This window comes from Mus pahari, chromosome 2 (genome assembly GCF_900095145.1).
Source record: "Mus pahari chromosome 2, PAHARI_EIJ_v1.1, whole genome shotgun sequence".
In the NCBI taxonomy this organism is placed as follows: Eukaryota; Metazoa; Chordata; class Mammalia; order Rodentia; family Muridae; genus Mus; species Mus pahari.
In genome coordinates, this window is record NC_034591.1 from 29,084,870 (window position 1) to 29,103,196 (window position 18,327).

Here is an 18,327-nt window from a genome sequence, read left to right on the forward strand (position 1 = left end):
TGTGTGTCTGTGTGTCTGTGTGTGTGTCTGTGTGTGTGTCTGTGTCTGTGTCTGTGTCTGTGTGTCTCTGTGTGTGTGTGCACGCATATGCAAGCCAGATAGCAATGTTGGGTGTCTTCCTCAACTTGTCTCTAATGAGACAGGATTTGTTATCAAACCCAGTGTTCACTGATTGGCTAGACCTGCTGGCCAGCAAGCTCCAGGGATCCACCCTCTTCTATCCTCTCCATCAGGGTCTTTGCTCTCCCAACCTTTTCATGATGCCCACAACCACACCTGGCTTTTTTACATGTGTACTGGGGAATCAAATACTTGTGTTCATGACTGCACAGCAGACAGAACGAGCCTCTCCCCAGGCCCAAGGTGCCAGCTTCTGTTGCTCATGACGGTTGTGGTTGGTTGAAATGGTTTCTGCTTCTCTGTTTAGTGTGAGTGATAGTTTTCATGACGTTTAAATTTTTCTTTTTTTTCTCACTTTGCAAAGTATGTAATACTTTCTCATCTAATTATTATCTCCGTAAATTTATACATTGACCTCTTCTTTATCTGATTTCTAAGCTGGTCATGCATTAACCATTCCAGTAAGAACATTATCCTTCCTCCAAGAAATGGGCAAAGAGACCCTTGTTGGTGCTGCTGTTCTTATATCAGTCAGATGGCAGTCCTTTGTTCATCCTAGCTTGATGCCTGACTTCGTGTCCAAAGCTTTTTTATTATTATGACTCATAGAAAGCAAATCAAACCCAGGCAGCACAGCACTGGAGGAAGAAGAGAGAGACCTGTGTTCAGCCACGCCTTATGGTATGGGCAGGGAAGGATGCCCACAGACCTGCCCTCTGCCCCTTGGCCTGCGTAGGCCACAGACACATAGAGCCCCACCTGTTACCTGGGACCATGGTGAGGTCTCAGCTTGCAGGTTATGTCTGGGCTCATGGCTATGCAGCATCAGGGGCAAGTGTTACTGTCTGTGGGTCATATTGCTACTAGGAATCTTGGGAACATGTCTGGTTGGGGCCAACAGGGACCAGGTGAATGTCCAGGAGCTGTGCAGAACTGGCCCTGACCCTCACTGACCATGACTCCCCTGGAAAGCCGTCCTCACCTCTTACCAATGGCAGAACTCAGGAGAGCTGGCCCTGTACCTAGCCTAGACAACACAGTGGACATGACCCTGGTGGCAGAGGTGTGGGTGAGCTATCCCAAGGGAGAAGGTGTGAGAGCACTGACCTTGTCACTCTTCTACTATGGGTGACATGAACACAGAGGCGATGACCCCATCACCACTACCTCTGGCAATCTAGAAAGCTGTCTACAGGGACATGAGCATGGGAAAGCTATCCCTGCCCCTCAACAGCTGCGACACCCAGGAGAGCAGGCCCTGCTTGGATAATGGGCAGCACAGAGCTTACCCTGGTGGTAGGGATGGAGGTGAGCTGACACTGCCACTGACCTGGCATGGGTGCAGAGTGACCCCTTAACCATCACCACCTGCAGAACTTGGAAGAGCTGGCCCTGTTCCTCACCTGGGCAGCACTGACCAGCTGCTCAGCACTTGTACAGCTGACCCTGGTGGTGGGAAGTGGGGGTGAGTCAGCCCTGAGGGTGTGGGGAAGGGAGAGTTGGCTCTGCCACTCAGGTAGGCTCTAAGATGGAATAGATACAGAGGTGATGCCCTCACTCACTCCTTGCCACCTGTGGCAGTCACGAGAGCTGGCCCCTGCGTCATGAGAGCTGGTGAGCTGGCCCTTCCCCACACCAGCTTCAGCACTCAGGAAAGTGGGAGCTGCACCTCCTCTGGGCAACACAGTGGGGGTGGTCCTGATGGTAAAGACAAAGGTGAGTCAGCCCCGACAGACAATGGTGTGAGAATGAGAGAGGGGGCCCAGCCTCTCCCAGGCTGCAGCCTTTGGGAAAGTGGGTCCTGTGCCTTTAAATGGGCAGCACAGAGGAGTTAGCTCTGAAGGTATTGGTGTGGGTGACTTGGCCCCACAGGCATAAGAGCAGGAAAGCTGACCCTGCCTCCTGTTGATGGTGGTATGGGATGGCCTAGCCAGGGCAGTACTGGAGAGCTCACCCTGATGGTACCCATTTCTGAGAGTTGGGGTGATAATCAACTCAGCTACCACCCAGGCCCAGATCCAGGGCTCTGAATTGATCCATCTCAAAATCAATATCATCTGCAAATGGTTGGGACTCATGAATAGACCAGTCCTGCTACTTCAAAGCTGTAGGATCTCCAGGATTTGGGGAAACAAACAAACTGGCTGGAGGCCCAATAAGGATCCAATATTGATAGTATCATAGAAGCCAGAGATCTCGAACCAGACCAATGACTCATTGCAATGGACATTTGCAAGTGAAGATGTATGGACAGAGGGATATACTGTGGGACACAGTGTGACATACTACAGTTTCCATGATGAGATGTTTTCTATGCTTTGTTTGTTTGTTTGCTTGCTTTTTATTTTGGGGGTGGGTTGCAAGGGTGAAGGGTGGATATGAGGGATTGGGGAGACTAGCATTACTAGGGGGCATGATGTGAAACTCACAACAAATCAGCGAAAAGTTAAAAAAATATATAAACTTGAAAACCTCTATCACTGTAAATTCTTTTAACCAAAGTAAAAGGAAAAGTCAGTTCTGAGTACTGTTGCCCTGGTTTCCAGAGTATTTTGGGAATCACTGAAACACAAGAGATAGCTTGAAAATGCTATTCTTCACAGTTTTTTTGTTTGTTTGTTTGTTGTCATTTTTACCATTTCTAAATGTGCGTAGTCAGGGATGCTGTCGTTCATCAAACCTCCAAGTTTGTACACTCAAGGGTTTCATTACCAACCTTAACTGGTATCCGATTTTAATTCTTTTCTGCAGAAAAATACAATATTATTTCCTTTCCCTTCTATAGCAAATATTGAGATGTGTGTCTCATAATTAAAGTCCAAGAAAAAAAATGTGTGCTCCTGACATGAAATTAAGCAGCACTTGATCTAATCAGTGGACTTTGGACCTTTTTATATTGGGAACTTGAATCCTAAGACCATCCTAGAAGTTAGACATGGCTTACATTATTTTTGTGTTTGCTGTAGAAAAGTACAATTTTGTTGTCAAGTTTTCCAATAGTTTAGCAAAGTAAGGGGTATCCTCAAACCCACAGTGTCTATTATACTGTGACGCCAGTTTTCTTACTTATACACTAAACTAATTTTATCATATGCTAAATACATATGCTAATGGGATACGAATTCCTGTGTTTACACAGGTATAGTACTGTTGGCATAGACAGCACTCAGGTTCTCTCCAACAGAGCTCCCAAGGAACAACAGGATGCATCCCGATATCTACCTGTCCCTGGTGCTGTCCTTTAGTGACTGAGCCCATTCCACACACCCAGTGTCAGTCACAGTCACACAGCTTTGGAATGGGACGTACGACTCACCTCAGTTTTCTCACTCTTGACATGAAGACATTGGAAGAGAAGTAACTGTCCATTGAGCATGAGTATGATGTCACAACAGATCTTTTTTTTTTTTTTTTTCACTTTAGAAATTCTGACCTTCATCTGTGTCTTTCTAAGTATGCCTCTGCCTTGTCTGTGTACCAAAATTTGCTCTAGATAAGGGTCTGGCAACAGCAATGGGGGTCTTTATTTGAATTTAAATCATTGTCATATTTTCCTGAGAAAACTTCACTATAACCCTTAAATTCAAAAGTAGAAAAATGAGGTGTTGGCTGTTGTAGACAGGTGGAAAATAGAGATGGTTTTGAGAAATCTGAGAAGGGATCAGATATTTCTGGATCCACAGAAGAGTGGCTGGTCCTTCATAGCCTTGGCCTTTTGGTGGGAAGAAAGTGTTCCTAAAGCATGGAGAAATAATTGATGTTTATATTTAGCTTTTTATTATATGTCAAGTTTTCAAATATAGTGTTTTAATTTTATGTCTATTTTCATTATAGGGTACATTCTTTCCCAAATCTCAAGCTTCTATCAAAACTCAGGTGCATTATATAGCATATTAAACCATGCTGTGCTCACATGCTATGCTCACATGCTGGGTTCATATGCTGGACTCACATGCTGGACTCACATACTTGGCTCACATGCTAAGACTATATACTATAACATGCTGTGCTCACATGCTATGCTCACATGCTGGGTTCCCATGCTATGCTCACATGCCATGCTTTCATGCCATGCTCATATAGTGTGCTCACATGCTATGCTCACACACCATGCCCACATGCTGTGCTCACATACTGTGCTCACATTCTGGGATCACATGCTGTGCTCAAATGCTATGCTCACATGTCATGCTTTCATGCTATGCTCACATCCTATGCTCATATGTTATGCTCACATGCTGTGATCACATGCTATGCTGACATGATGTGCTCTCATAATATATTCACATGCTGGGCTCACACGCTATTTTCACATGCTATGTTCGCATACTGTACTCAATACTCTGCTCACATCATGCTCACATACTGTGCTCACATGCTATGTTCAATGCTATGCTCACATCCTATGCTCATATGTTATGCTCACATGCTATTCTCACATGCTATACTCATATGCCATGCTCACATGCCATGCTCAATACTGTGCTCACATGTTTTCTCTGAGATAAAGTTCTATAGTCTTCTGTTTACATGTTTGTCCATACAGAAGCATGTTCTTGGAATGGAAGAGGATAATGTCATGATGTTGTTTGGCACATGATACACAAGTATCTACTTCTAGCAATAAAATAAAGGGTATTTAAGATGACAACCTATATTTGAAATACGCAATACAGCACTTACCTTAAATTGTACTATGTAGGTGGAATGCTATAAAAAGCATACTGTCATGTTATTCAGAGTTCATAAAAAGGCTTAAGAAATCATCTGAATACATATTATTTGCAGTTTTCCACTCATGCTGTTAAGTTTATCACTATAAAGTTTACAAGTTGGAATATCAGCAGCTCAGATATTCACTCCCAAGATCCCTGCCCTACCTGTTTAGCTAAACCAGCATGGGGAACTGGTTCTCTCTGCAATTATTCTTTTTTAATGTTCCTCTGCATCTAATTCAATTCTAGTTCAGAAAGTATGTCAAACAAATCACCCAGATAGATATTCTTTTGGATATTTAGCATACAAATTTATCTTTCAATTTCCAGAGGGCACACAAATGCATGGTCAAGGTAATTTGAGAGTAGAACAAATAAAACAGGTTCACGTTTGTTTTGTTTTGTTTTGTTTTTCAGATAAAAACTTAATCAAATTTATTGATGAGTTTCTAAAAATAAACTCTGGCAAAGAGATATTAATTCTTTTTTTTGTCCCTCTGAATATGGTTTATTTCCTTTTTAAAATTATTTTATTAGATATTTTCTTCATTTACATTTCAAATGCTATCCCGAATGTCCCATAACCTCCACCCGCCCTGCTCCCCTGCCCACCCACTCCCACTTCTTGGCCCTGGCATTCCCCTCTATGGGGNATATAAAGTTTGCAAGACCAAGAGGCCTCTCTTCCCAATGATGGCCGAATACGCCATCTTCTGCTACATATGCAGTTAGAGACAAGAGCTCTGAGGGTACTGGTTAGTTCATATTGTTGTTGCACCTACAGGGTTGCAGCCCCCTTCAGCTCCTTGGGTACTTTCTCTAGCTCCTCCAATGGGGGCCCTGTGGTTCATGTTTAATGCTGAATAAATGGGAAACATAGGCTTCACCACACAAGTTCAACAGAGAATGATCTCAAATGTTAAGTCAACTGAACAAACACTGACTTCCTCTAGTGTCGTTAAAATGTCCGTTTTAGTGTCAATGCATTTAGGCAGCACTTCTAGAGCTGGTCCCTGTCCTTTCCTCCCTTACTGTCCTGTGCTTAAGTTTTGGCCATGTCTTTATGGTCCACAGAAAAAAATCTTCCCCAAACTGCCCCTGCCAGTAGTAACCGCTGTGGTTGATCAGCACGGGGAGACAAGATGTCATGGTGGGTGTGGGGGTCTGTGACCAAGGAAAAGGACTGGATTGCATTGCTCAGCAGACTTTGATTCACAAAGTCTCTGCTAGAAATGAGTTTATGCAGTTAGTTATTTACACTGTCACCAAATTCTGTTCTTGCCTAGTTAAGAATTGTCTCTTAAGGGTGCGCTGTATTTTCCTGCTATCTAGAAGAAAGTAGTGCCGCTGTTGGGGTAGACTCAGAGAGTAAGACATGTGTGCAGAGTTCACATGTCACACGTGAGCAGAATACAAAAGGAGCTGGGAAGGAGTGATTACTGAAGCCTGGCAAGGCACAAAGAAGCAGGAGCCTGCAGAGACAGACTGAGAGCCCCAAATGAAAGAAAAAAATTCATAGCATGAAGAACAAGTTTAGCCACCTTGCCTCTGAGGGAGCCGACTTCTCCACCTACAGGGACTTTGTCTGAATTATAAAATGTGACTTGAGAGAGTCATGATAAAATAAGCTATGTACTTTGCATCCAGGCCAAGAGCTAGAACATCACCATTCCCAGATGCCACTCTAGTCGGTGACTGAACATCCCTCCTTACTCCCCTTGGAAGTGATTGTGACCTCACGCATTTGTAATCTCATTTGGCTTTTATTTTGCTTTATTGTTGTCTTTACGGCCCATGAGTCCCTCTGCTTGAATGTTTACAATGGATTGTTCCATCCTTGTTTGCAACCAAGTTTATGTCTTTGAGACCATCTGTAGTGGGGGGTGTTCTGAAGTTGATTCCTTTTCCCCCGTGGTGTAGTATTTTACTATATAAACATTCCATACTTAATCTATGCATCTTACTGTCGAACATTTGGAGTTGCTGGCATGTATTCAATGTTGAACAGTGATGCTGTTAGCATTTGGCAAATGCCACCTCCTGGTGTGCGAAGAGCTTTCCAAGAATTTACTCACTAGTAGAATGTCTGGCTCATCAAGTCTGGTCATACATAACTCTGCTAGGTAATGCAATCTATCCTTCAGCAGTGTGTGCACAGTTCTGTTTTACCATCACTACACCATTGGAATCCTGTTGTTCGTAGTCTTTCTGGCCTGTCAGCTTCATGGAATTTCTCTACAGCATTACATAGCACTTCCTTTATTTATTTAGTCCTCTAACAAATTGGATTTTTTTGATTTATTCATTGGAATACTTCTGTTGTGGACATTAACCACTTACTAGTTGTATTAGTCAGGGTTCTCTAGAATAACAGAACTTATAGAATGAATACATATATACAGATATATACACATGTATACACACACACATACATACATACATACATACATACACAGTCGTATAATTCCATCTCATTACATTATTCTGAAAGTTAGTTTTCCATTAATCTTTGTATTCAAGCCATTAATCTCCATCACACTCTGTGGCACTCCCCGATTTTTTACACTGTCACATGTTTTACCCAGGATGTCATCTGTTGTAATTGAGCTCATACAATACATAGTATTTTTTTTCCTGTGCATTCTTTTTTTTATTTACATGTCAACTGTTGTTTCCATTCCCAATCTCCCTTCCACAAATCCCTCATTTCACCCCCCTTCCCTTTGCCTCTAAGAGGGTGCTCCCCTACCCATCCACCCAATCTTACCTCTCCCCTCTTGCATCCCCTTTCACTGGGGCAACAAGTCTCCACAGGACCAAGCACCTCCCCTCCCATTGACCTCAGACAAGGTAGTTCTCTTCTACATATGTAACAGCATTAAAAGAACCCACCCATGTATACTCTTTGATTGGTGGTTTAGTTCCTATGAGCTTTGATAGGTATGGTTGGTTGATCTTATTCTTCTGTTGAGGTTGCAATCCCCTTCAGCTCCTTCCATCCTTCCCTAACTCTTCCACTGGCATCCCTGGGCTCTGTCCAATGGTTTACAGTGATTGTCTGCATCTGTCTTAGGTGCTGGCAAAACCTCTCAGAAGACACTAAGTTCCTGTCTACAAGCACTTCTTGGCATCAGCAACAGTGCTGTGGTTTGGTGTCTGCAAATGGAATGCATTCCAACGTGGAGTGCTCTCTGGATGTCCTTAGTCTTTTTAAGATAGGCTACTTTAACCTAAAATATGCCTACGTTTCTTCTGTCTTTTGTGGCTCATTAATGTTCTATTTTTGTACCAACTTTTTATTGTCTCCAAATTTTAACAATTAAATCATGTTGTTTCTTTCTGTTGCTTTTTTTTCCAATATGAGTATGTTTTCATGTCAGAGTGTGAAGTTACTGGTTGTGGTGTAAAGGTATTTATTTTTGTAAGAAAAAGCAAAGCAACTTCCATCATGGTTATGCCATCTTCTCTTCCCCAGCACTGAATGAGAGCTCACGCAGCCTAGCATCCTCAGTTTGGCTTTCAGCCATCCTAATGCCCTAATACTACTGTATACTGGGTACTTTCTTTCTATGATTAAGTATGATTACAAATCAAACTCTTTATCAGATGATTTGAAAGAATTTTCTAACCGCATACCTTTACATGAGAGAGCAACAGGCAAATAACAATGGAGATAATTATGAGAAAAGGGAATATACTCTTAGAAGGAAATATTTATGTAAAGGTTCTTATCTTCTTTATTTAATTAAAAGACCCTCCTACTTAGCTTATTTGATCTTATGTAAAACATACCCCAATGTCAAAATATTTTTGGCAAAGCTGTAATAAACACAGGTTAAAGTATTGGCATTGGGATAGTATACAGTGCATAATCCAGATGCTGGAAGCAAACCCACGACTGCATAGCAACAAACTACATCACAGATCTGTGAAGGGGGAATGGATCCGGGCATTTTGATGGGATACTTGGTAAAATGAACAAAAGAACAGTTTACTTGATATTTGCCATTCTACTCATCTGCAAATTCTAAACATATTGAGGGCTTGATGTATGATTTGAAAATCAAGACTCCAAACTTAAGACAAGAAGTTGGAAGAATATCTTTGAAGTTTAAAAAGCTAGCAGGATGTAGCAATAAATTCAGCACCATTGAACATTATCTATCAGTTAAGAGAACAGATTATGAAAATACAAAAGAAATTGCTGATTGCCATGCATATAACTGATAAGAGATAATGTCTAAATAAATAGCTCCTATAAGTTAGTAACTCCCTTCACACAACTATCTTGGGAAGTTCTAGACACACAAATTCTATTATCAGGGTGTCTTCTCTTCAACCTTGACCCTAGAAAAGTCCATGTGCTTCCCTCCACCCATAGGAAGATAAGGGAAGAACTGCAGAGTGGTTGTCAATGAAATACAATAAAAAACAGTAGTTAAAATGACTAAACTGCAAGAACGTGCAGTTAAAACAGGGAGTGAGCCTTGCAGAGAACGCATACCCTTAATGAAAATTTTGAAAAATGTGAAACAATATTAGATGCTGTGCACAAACACATATCTCACAGAAACATGACAATGTGAGTACCAATAGTAAACATTTCCAGTGTGGTGCCTACCTCTGGAGATGTATGTCTATTATTTCTTATCTGTGTGAATATGGATCTTTACAAAACTCTTAAATCTTATTTGCATTTGTTTGCCTCTAATATTTCTTATTTATGGTTAGAAAGCTAGTTTTACAAGTGTCTATAATGGAGTATCGGGGAGGAGACAAGCTATTGTTGAAGCCCCACACAAGGATCTATCTACCTCTCTTCACACCTAGGGCACACCCTTTTGGGTGTGTCAAGCCCCTGCTTCCCACTACTGTCTTCCATCCTTGACCTAGAGTCCTGATTCTCCTTCACCACCGTTGTCTTCAAGAAATGCCAGACCCTGTGTGTCCTGGGCTCTGAACCCCCTTAAGCCACACCCACCCCACAGTGGAATCTTGTTCAGCCAGGTATCACCCAAAGGAGATTGCAGACCACCGCTTTAGCTAGTTATGCTTTTCCCGTGTACACCCGACTTCATGGGATTTTTTTTGAGAACCATTTTTCAGGCATTTCATGAAACAATCAATGACATGGTATTAATAAAACATCTCTCCCAGCATGAACATTTACTGGATGTTCTCATTAACTGAGCCTCAGATGATGTCGGCTGAGTGACTTCCCTTGGATAGCACTTATTCATGTCTATCTCTAGCCTTCCCATTTGATATTCTGTCTAAATATCTATGGCCCTGCTTAATAGTGAAGCACAAAATGCTCCAAGATTTTATTGCCACCCTCGGAGCTATTTTCTTGTGTTCTCTGTGCACAATACCCAGAGCTGGACTAGCACTTGGTGAAATGGTGCCACAATGCATCATCTTTAGGAAGTTTCTGCTACATAACACTCCTCCATTACCACTAAAGGATCTTTTCATTTTTGAGAAAGTTGAAATCTCTGAAAAGTGGCAAGGATAGTTTGTAGGGAAATTTTTAGTACCAGTCATTCAGAGTAATGTCACACTCAGTGTACAGACCAAAAGAGAAATTAACCTAAAAGAGCAAAGAATTTAACAGACTTAAAAATGCAGTCTTGATAGAGTTCACTCAAAAAAATGCACATCAAGGGGCTGGTGGGACAGCTAAGAGCTGTCATTCTGACCCCTGCTAGAATGAATTACAGTGGTTGCTCCAACATGGCCATGATCACACTGAGCTGTTCTTGCAGGGGACCCAGGTGGTTACCAGTACCCACATGACAGCTCAAAACTGTCTTTAACTTCAGTTTTAGGTGATCTGGTGCCCTCTTCTGGCCTCTGCCAGACACATGGTTCATATGTGCAGACAAAATATTCATGCCCATAAAATACTAATAAATAAATATTTTTACCTGTAGTTTGAAAACAGAAAAGAACATAATAAAGGAGCTGATTGCTGAGGTGATTAACAAGTCACATTCTCATGTATCCAGCTCTCTCTTTCTCTCTCTCTCTCTCTCTCTCTCTCTCTCTCTCTCTCTCTCTCTCTCTCTCTCCTTTCTCTTTCTCACCACAGACTCACCTCCCTTTTCTGTTCCCCTTCTCATTTGTGGTAACTCCATCTCCTGTGCCTCTGATCTCTTCTGACCCCTGCTAGAGGATTTCGTTATACTAAGAACCTGAGTTACAGAAGGTCGTGAGCCATCACGTGGGTGAAGGAAATCAGCCAAGGTCCTCTGGAAGGGCATTTGGTGCTCTTAATTACTGAGCCATATCTCTAGCCCATAAAGGAACCTTTGGTGTTGAAATTTTAAGTGCTGTGGAAAAGAGCTAAGAAGAAGGTATAGCGGGTGTCTGAGGTATTGGTTTCCTCAACTCACATCCTTGAATGAAGAGCCCACTTTCTCCTTAACCTGCAGGGTTGTTTAGCCTTGCAAGTGTGAGCAGATCTATGCCTTTCTGCCTGTGTCTTATGGTCACCACCCAAGAAGACCTGAATTACACCATGTTCCCATGGCACAGAATGTTACAAGCATACAGAGCTCTGGGAAACAGAAAAGGGAGGTGAGTCTGTGGTCAGAGGAAAAGAGCTGGGACACATGAGGATGTGACTTGTCTTCTGCCTTTCCCTAAGAGTCAGAACGGAGCTCTCTAAGCTTCCGGGAGAGGCAGCTCTTTGTAAGCAGTTCAGAGTCCTAGAGCCTGAGTCTTTACCTTAGAGCACACTGAACCTCATTTCCCCCCTTCTCTACAGTTAGCTTATGCACCAGGAGCCACATTACATGAGTAATGCACTTACTGCTTCCTGCTTGCGAGCTGCAACATTAATCTTGGCTTCCAAATTAAATACTGGGTAGAGACCCAGCTCCTGAGCAGTAACAACCTGTTATATATTGGAGCAGAAGAGACACATTTTCCCTAGGCTCTCTTCAGTAGACTCCTTTGGTGGAGAAGGGCACTAGAGGTCTCAGTGGGTGGTAGATTCCCAAAATATCCTAGTAAGGCTTAGGAAAGTGTTGTCTGCTCAGATTGTCCTTCTTCTTTGCTACTCATGCTTAATTTTTTTGTTGTTTCTAATACTGATGGTCATCACTAAAGTCTGAAGCAGGGAAAACGTGCATCACTGCTTCCCCTCAAAGCAGAGAATATGGAACAGATATCCTACACGCAGGCATCATTTATCACAGCAGAACATTCATGATGTCTTCAGTCTGAGGTATTAGTCCCAAAACTGTTGATAAAAGTATTCATAAATAATGGAATGATATAAATTATAAAAGATATTGCTTGCCTGCAGAGCTTCTACGACTGGCAAGTTTGATGATGCTCTGTACACAGCATCCTCTGAAATCTCATTCGCCAAATTAAAGTTGAATTTTTCTAACTGGGAAAGAAGTGTTTGTTAACCTGATGAATAAAAAAGTCAGATTCTTTTCACTACAGATGATACTGTATGTGATATGTAAAAAAAAACAAAAACAAAAAACAAAAAAAAAACCCTAATGATATCACTATTTCTTTCTTTTTTAAGAAAAAGACATTACGTGGGAAAGGGGTCTCTGGGAGAGTTGAGGGTAAGAAGTGGGCTTGGAAATGATCTGAACATATTGTGCTCATGTATAAAATTATAAGCTAATTTTCAAAAAAATGAAAATATCCCTGCCCCACATAAAAACTGCTTTTAATGTTTCTTTTTTTTTTTTTTTTTAAGACAGGATCTCAGGCTGATCTCTACCTCATTGTGTTGTCTAGAGGGACTTTGAACTCCTGATATTTCTTCCTCCCCTGCACAGGTACCAGGGTTACAGCTGTGGGTTGAACAACTGGTTTGGAGTGGTGGTGGAGAAGAACTTTTGAAAATGTGTTTTATTTCCCCGCTGAGGTGTTTTAGGAATAGTCTACTGGAGCATACCGAGAACTACATAAAGACCTCTCCCACTGCTCTCCCGTCGGATTTTCTTATTCTTATTCTTATTCTACGATTCCTCTGAATCTTAGAAGCTGAGTTAGAGAACTTCGGGGAATTATTCTTGGCTGCGTTCAGTAATTTCCTAAGCCATTCTGTATCTGTGTACTCATTTCCTTCTGGTGACTAAGTGGATGGTCTTAATGTCTCTTTCCAGATATAAACCCAGGAGATCGTCAGATCAGAGCTCCATCACAGGTCACTATCAACCACTGATTACTGAGTGTCCTCTGCAGTCAGAGGGAGATGGAGGTGATGGGAAACAAGGTCGGTTCATCTAGATAATAGAGTCCCCCTGAAAAGCTTTGATTTGCCTTCTGGGTAAAGATGCTTATACGAGCACAGACAGAAGTATTTGAGCCTTAAAAGCAAATTTTAAAGTAATAAGCACTAGCTGCTTTATCTCCTTCACTTCAGCTCATTACACAGCCCACAATAGACATTAGAGGAGGAGGGAGAGAGACAGACAGACAGACAGACAGACAGACAGACAGACAGAGACCCTTAGGGTATTTTTACACCCAAAATTTATTTTTTAATGTAAAGATGAAATTAAGCATAAATATGGCAATTTAACTCAGATTTCAAGAGCTACCCAGCATCTCTCCCTCACACCTTAACCCAGCACGTAGCTCAGTGAGAACATTTGTTAGGTATGTGCAAGGCCCTAGGTTTAATGCCAGTGCAAAATAACAACAACGCTCCCCAAAAAAACCAAAATTCAATATCTGTTCTTAATATAGAGACAGAGATAACTAACACACTCTAACTTAGTATGCCTTGCATGATCCAAATTCTCACACACAAAAATGATGTTAGTTCAGAAGGACTGGAGATCCTTCACACTCCTATTCAGATGTTGGCGTTTTCTCTATTCTTATGTGTTCATACCTATGACTCTCCCAGATTGTGTTCTCTAAGATAATTGTACCAATTTTAACTTCCTCAAGCCATGTAAAATGTGTTTTCATCAAACCTCATCTGCTCAGTATGGGGTCTTTATCTTCCTCCACAGTGTAATAGGTGTAGCTACTCTAGGTTTCATTCGCATTTTGCTCTGTGAAACATCTCTTATTATTAGACTGGCTGCTCAGTACACACTTCTGTTCCTCTGTAAATTGTCCCACAACTATTTCTAACTGTTGTTGTCTTTGTATTCTTCCTATTGATTTGTATTGATTTGTGCATCCTGAATACTGGCCCTCTGGTTGTTATATGCACTAAAAATATATTTCAAAATAGCCTTTTCTACTTTTAAAAGATTTTTTGATGCAGTTTGATATAATTAAATGGATTTATCTTTGCTCTCATGATAACAGCAGCATTGTTTATAATAATCAAAAAAGGAAACATCCTCATAGCGTATCACTAGAAAAATGGGGAAATGAGTCACTCTGGATATATTCAGAAAATAAAAGGCTATGCCACAGCAAATGTATTATCCCACACATTCCAAAATAGGTGAATCCTATTAACAGAAGTCTGTGTGGGAAGCACAGTAGAAGATACCAAACAATATAAACATATATAGACTTTAGAAACATTTAAAATGCATAATCATAAAGTATTTAAAGGTATGGGGGAAACAGACTGAATTTCAGACATATTTGCCATGTGGTTCTTTTTTTTAAAGAAATTTCATTGTATATGCTAAATTTATACTGTACTATGTGCTACATATGGGCACTACACATATGTGCACATGCATACATGTGCGCATACACACACATGCACACGTCCGCGCGCACGAGCGCGCGCACACACAGATGATACATTGAGAGTAGTCCCCCTACTGTGATAGAAGACAATGATGCTGAGAGAAACCTTGACAGTAATGACACGAGTTTCAAAGGAAAACTGCTCTAGATGGAATTGGGTCAGGGGCCATTCCTGTTATATTATGGCCACCAATCTAGCTCCACTCTTCCTATGTCCTGAGAATCCAAGTAAAATTGAACTTAAAAATTACAGATTAATATGTTTGCCAGATATAATTTCTAGACAGGAGAGCATTTGGGTAGATGCTGACAAAGCAGCTGTAATTATTAAAAGATCAGCATCATTAAAGGGAAACCTTTTGCCTGCACTGAGACCAGAAACAAAACCCCAGAGGTATTACCTAATGATAAACCAAATTCATTTAAGGGAAGAAAGCCTGAACTGAAGAAACCCCAAGCTTCTCAGAAGCATCAGCTGAGGAGTGTGCTATCTGGGGTCAGTGTGCAGACGCTCAAACACCCGTGACCAGTGTGAGCAGGTTGAGCAGAGCCAGGGTACATCTTGGGCTGGCAGAACTTGGCAGCATGATCCCTGGTGGTTTTGCAAGCATGGAAGATGAAGGACTGACTGATGGGGTCCTGAAGTCTTGGCTCCATGATATCAGAGAGCAGCTAAGCCCAGAAATGTTTTAACATCCTTGCAAGAAGGCCCTCAGGGGCCGATTGTGTGACGCTATGAAGGCAAGGGCAAGGTTGCCGTGATGAGCCCAGAGCCATCAGGTATGCAATGAGGGAAGCTACAGTCATGGAATGGAGCCAGTCCAGGAAAGAGTATATGTCTGTCCCAAGGGCAGGAGAGCCAGAGGACTGGGACGTGATGCTGCAGGATTTAGTATGACTGTTCCTTTCTATGCCTGGGATCTTCCCTTGGGAATGGGATGTTTACCTATTGTACTGGTATTGTATTGTATTGTACTGCACTGTTATTGTATTGTTTTGTATTGTACTGTGGTTTACATGTCGCCATTGTGTTTTTAAAGTATGTGACTTATTTTTACATTTCTAGGACCTCATAGTTCACAAACTTTGAACTTTCACAGTATTGGAATTTTTAAAGACTTAAATTTTTAGAGTTGGACTGAATGCCCCTTATACCATGGTGATGAACGAACCTTAAAATATTGGTTTTAAGTTTCATCTTAATAAGGGGTGGAATTGTGATGGGTAGTATTGATTGTGAACAGGAGATGGACCTCTGGGGATCCCTGGAGGGGGTCATCTTGATTATTTTAACTTTGGCAAGAAACCTGCCTTCCATGGGTGACACCACCCCCTCGTTGAGACCCTGGACTGTATAGAATAAACAAACCTAGAGGCATTTATTCATCGTTGTCTACTCTGACTGCTTCTATAAACAGCTGATTTACGTGACTAACTGCTTCTTTCACTGTGGTTTAATTTTATGACAGTGGTTCTCAATCTGTGGGTAATAATCCCCTTTGGGGGTCAAAATGACCCTTTCATGGGGTTGCCTAAAACCATGGGAAAACACAGTTATTTATATCACAGTCCATAATGGTATCGGCATTACAGTTACAAAGTGCAACAAAAATAATTTTATGTTTAGGTTCACCACAACATGAGGAACTATATTAAAAGGTTGCAGCATCAGGAATCTTGAGAGACAGTGTTTTACTAGGTCTCATTTGTGAATTTTTGGCTTTATTTCCTGAGTGACTGAGTGACTATTCAGAAGGTCCTTGTCTATGCCTGTCTCTTGGTTTCTTATGTTATCACAGAAGTAATATACTATAAAAATAACTTCACATACAAAATTCTAATGGCAATTTCAGTTAAAATTAACCCATAGAAAGTTTAAACATTGTATTATAGTTGCATACTATTCAAAATTCCAGAAAGCATTTAAACAGGCAATACATGTCATTATTCACTTGGGATAAACAGAACAAATAGTAAGGAAACTGAGTCCCCCAAAACATATAAGGTACTCACTCCCAGATCTTAGAGAAGAGAGAAAGTCTTAATGTGGGCATTAGTAATCACTGGCTCATGAATAGTTAGCCTTTATTTGAACCGTTAAAATAATTTACAGTTTTACTTTGTGAGGAAGCTGATGTTGTACTTCTTTTGTTCCTTGAGAACTGTCACTCAAGGAGCTTACCGCATACTTATTCATTCCAAAAGGCACCAGGGATGAGAATTTAAGCCGCTGCACAAGTTAACTACCTAAAGCTTATAAACACTATCCAACATTGGTCTGTAATTTATTTTAGACAATAAAAAAATCATTTCCTTAGAAGATAAAATTTTGTTCCCACAGGAAATTAAGATAAGAACTCATAGTTTAAAGTCAACATCCTGGTAACCGGACAGTTATTTCCCAAGTGTGTGTCACCAGTTCTCATTCTGTGTTATTTTCAAAGGCTTTTCTTGCCAGCCCCACTATCGAAGAGTCATCAGAAGTTAGCCAAGTCACTGCAGAGTCAACTTCAGAAGAATTTCAAAGCAGGAGGAGGAAGAGTTAGACTAAGAGCATGAAGAGCTTCATTTTACCAAACTAAAGAAAAGCAGCAGGAGGGAACAGGAAATCTGTTTCCATATTCTATATGTTGAAATAATATGCTCGTTGAGTACAGGAGTAACTCTGGTATCTATGTCTGTCACTAATGAGCCATTAGTCTGTTCTGAGTCATGTGGAAGAAACATGGAGTTGATACTGATAGAAGAGTTTCCTAAGAGGTTGGCTCCCATGAGTAGAACTGAGGCCATTGCCAGCCTTGGTGCTGTGTTACCTTTACAGATACCAAATAGTCACTGATAGCATAAATAGCCAGTTACAGTTAATATCACAATGTGACTTTTGTTGTGAAATGTAAGATTAGACAAAGTTTGGATAATTTGTTCCTCTCATAAGCCAAGCAGGTTTGACCATAGTGTTTTATTATAGACCTAGATGCTTCATGTACTGGCTGGTTTTGTGTGTCAGCTTGACAATGGCTGGAGTTATCACAGAGAAAGGAGCTTCAGTTGGGGAAGTACCTCCATGAGAACCAGCTGTAAGGCATTTTCTCAATTAGTGATCAAGGGGGAGGGCCCCTTGTGGGTGGTACCATCTCTGGACTGGTAGTCTTAGGTTCTATAAGAGAGCAGGCTGAGCAAGCCTGGGGAAGCAAGCCAGTAAGTAACATCCCTCCATGGCCTCTGCATCAGCTCCTACTTTCTGATCTGCTTGAGTTCCAGTCCTGACTTCCCTTGGTGATGAACAGCAGTATGTAAAGTGTAAGCTGAATAAATCCTTTCCCCCCCAACTTGCTTCTTGGTCATGATATTTGTGCAGGAATAGAAACCCTGACTAAGATACATCACAAGAAGGAAATGAAAAAAAAATTCTGTCTATGGCTTAGTGATAAGAGATACAGGAAGGGGTTGGAGAGATGCCTCAGCAGGTAAGAGCACTGACTGTTCTTCCGAAGGTCCTGAGTTCAAATCCCAGCAACCACATGGTGGTTCACAACCATCAGTAATGAGATCTGATGCCCTCTTCTGGAGTNTCTGATATAATAAATAAATAAATCTTTAAAAATAAAAGAGAGAGAGAGAGATACAGGAAATCACTAGTTTTGGTGCAATGAAATATCATTAATGGATCCAGAGCCTTAATAATTCCCACTGTTGACAGACAAGTAGATCAATGGAATAGAATTGAAGATCCAGAAATGAATCCACACACCTATGGTCACTTGATCTTTGACAAGGGAGCTAAAACCATCCA

General features: G+C 41.3%; 1 pseudogene; it reads left to right on the forward strand.

The window, feature by feature from the left end:
- Positions 1 to 1,724: 1,724 nt before the first annotated feature.
- Positions 1,725 to 18,327, forward strand: part of LOC110316216 — a 26,806-nt pseudogene continuing 10,203 nt past the window's right edge.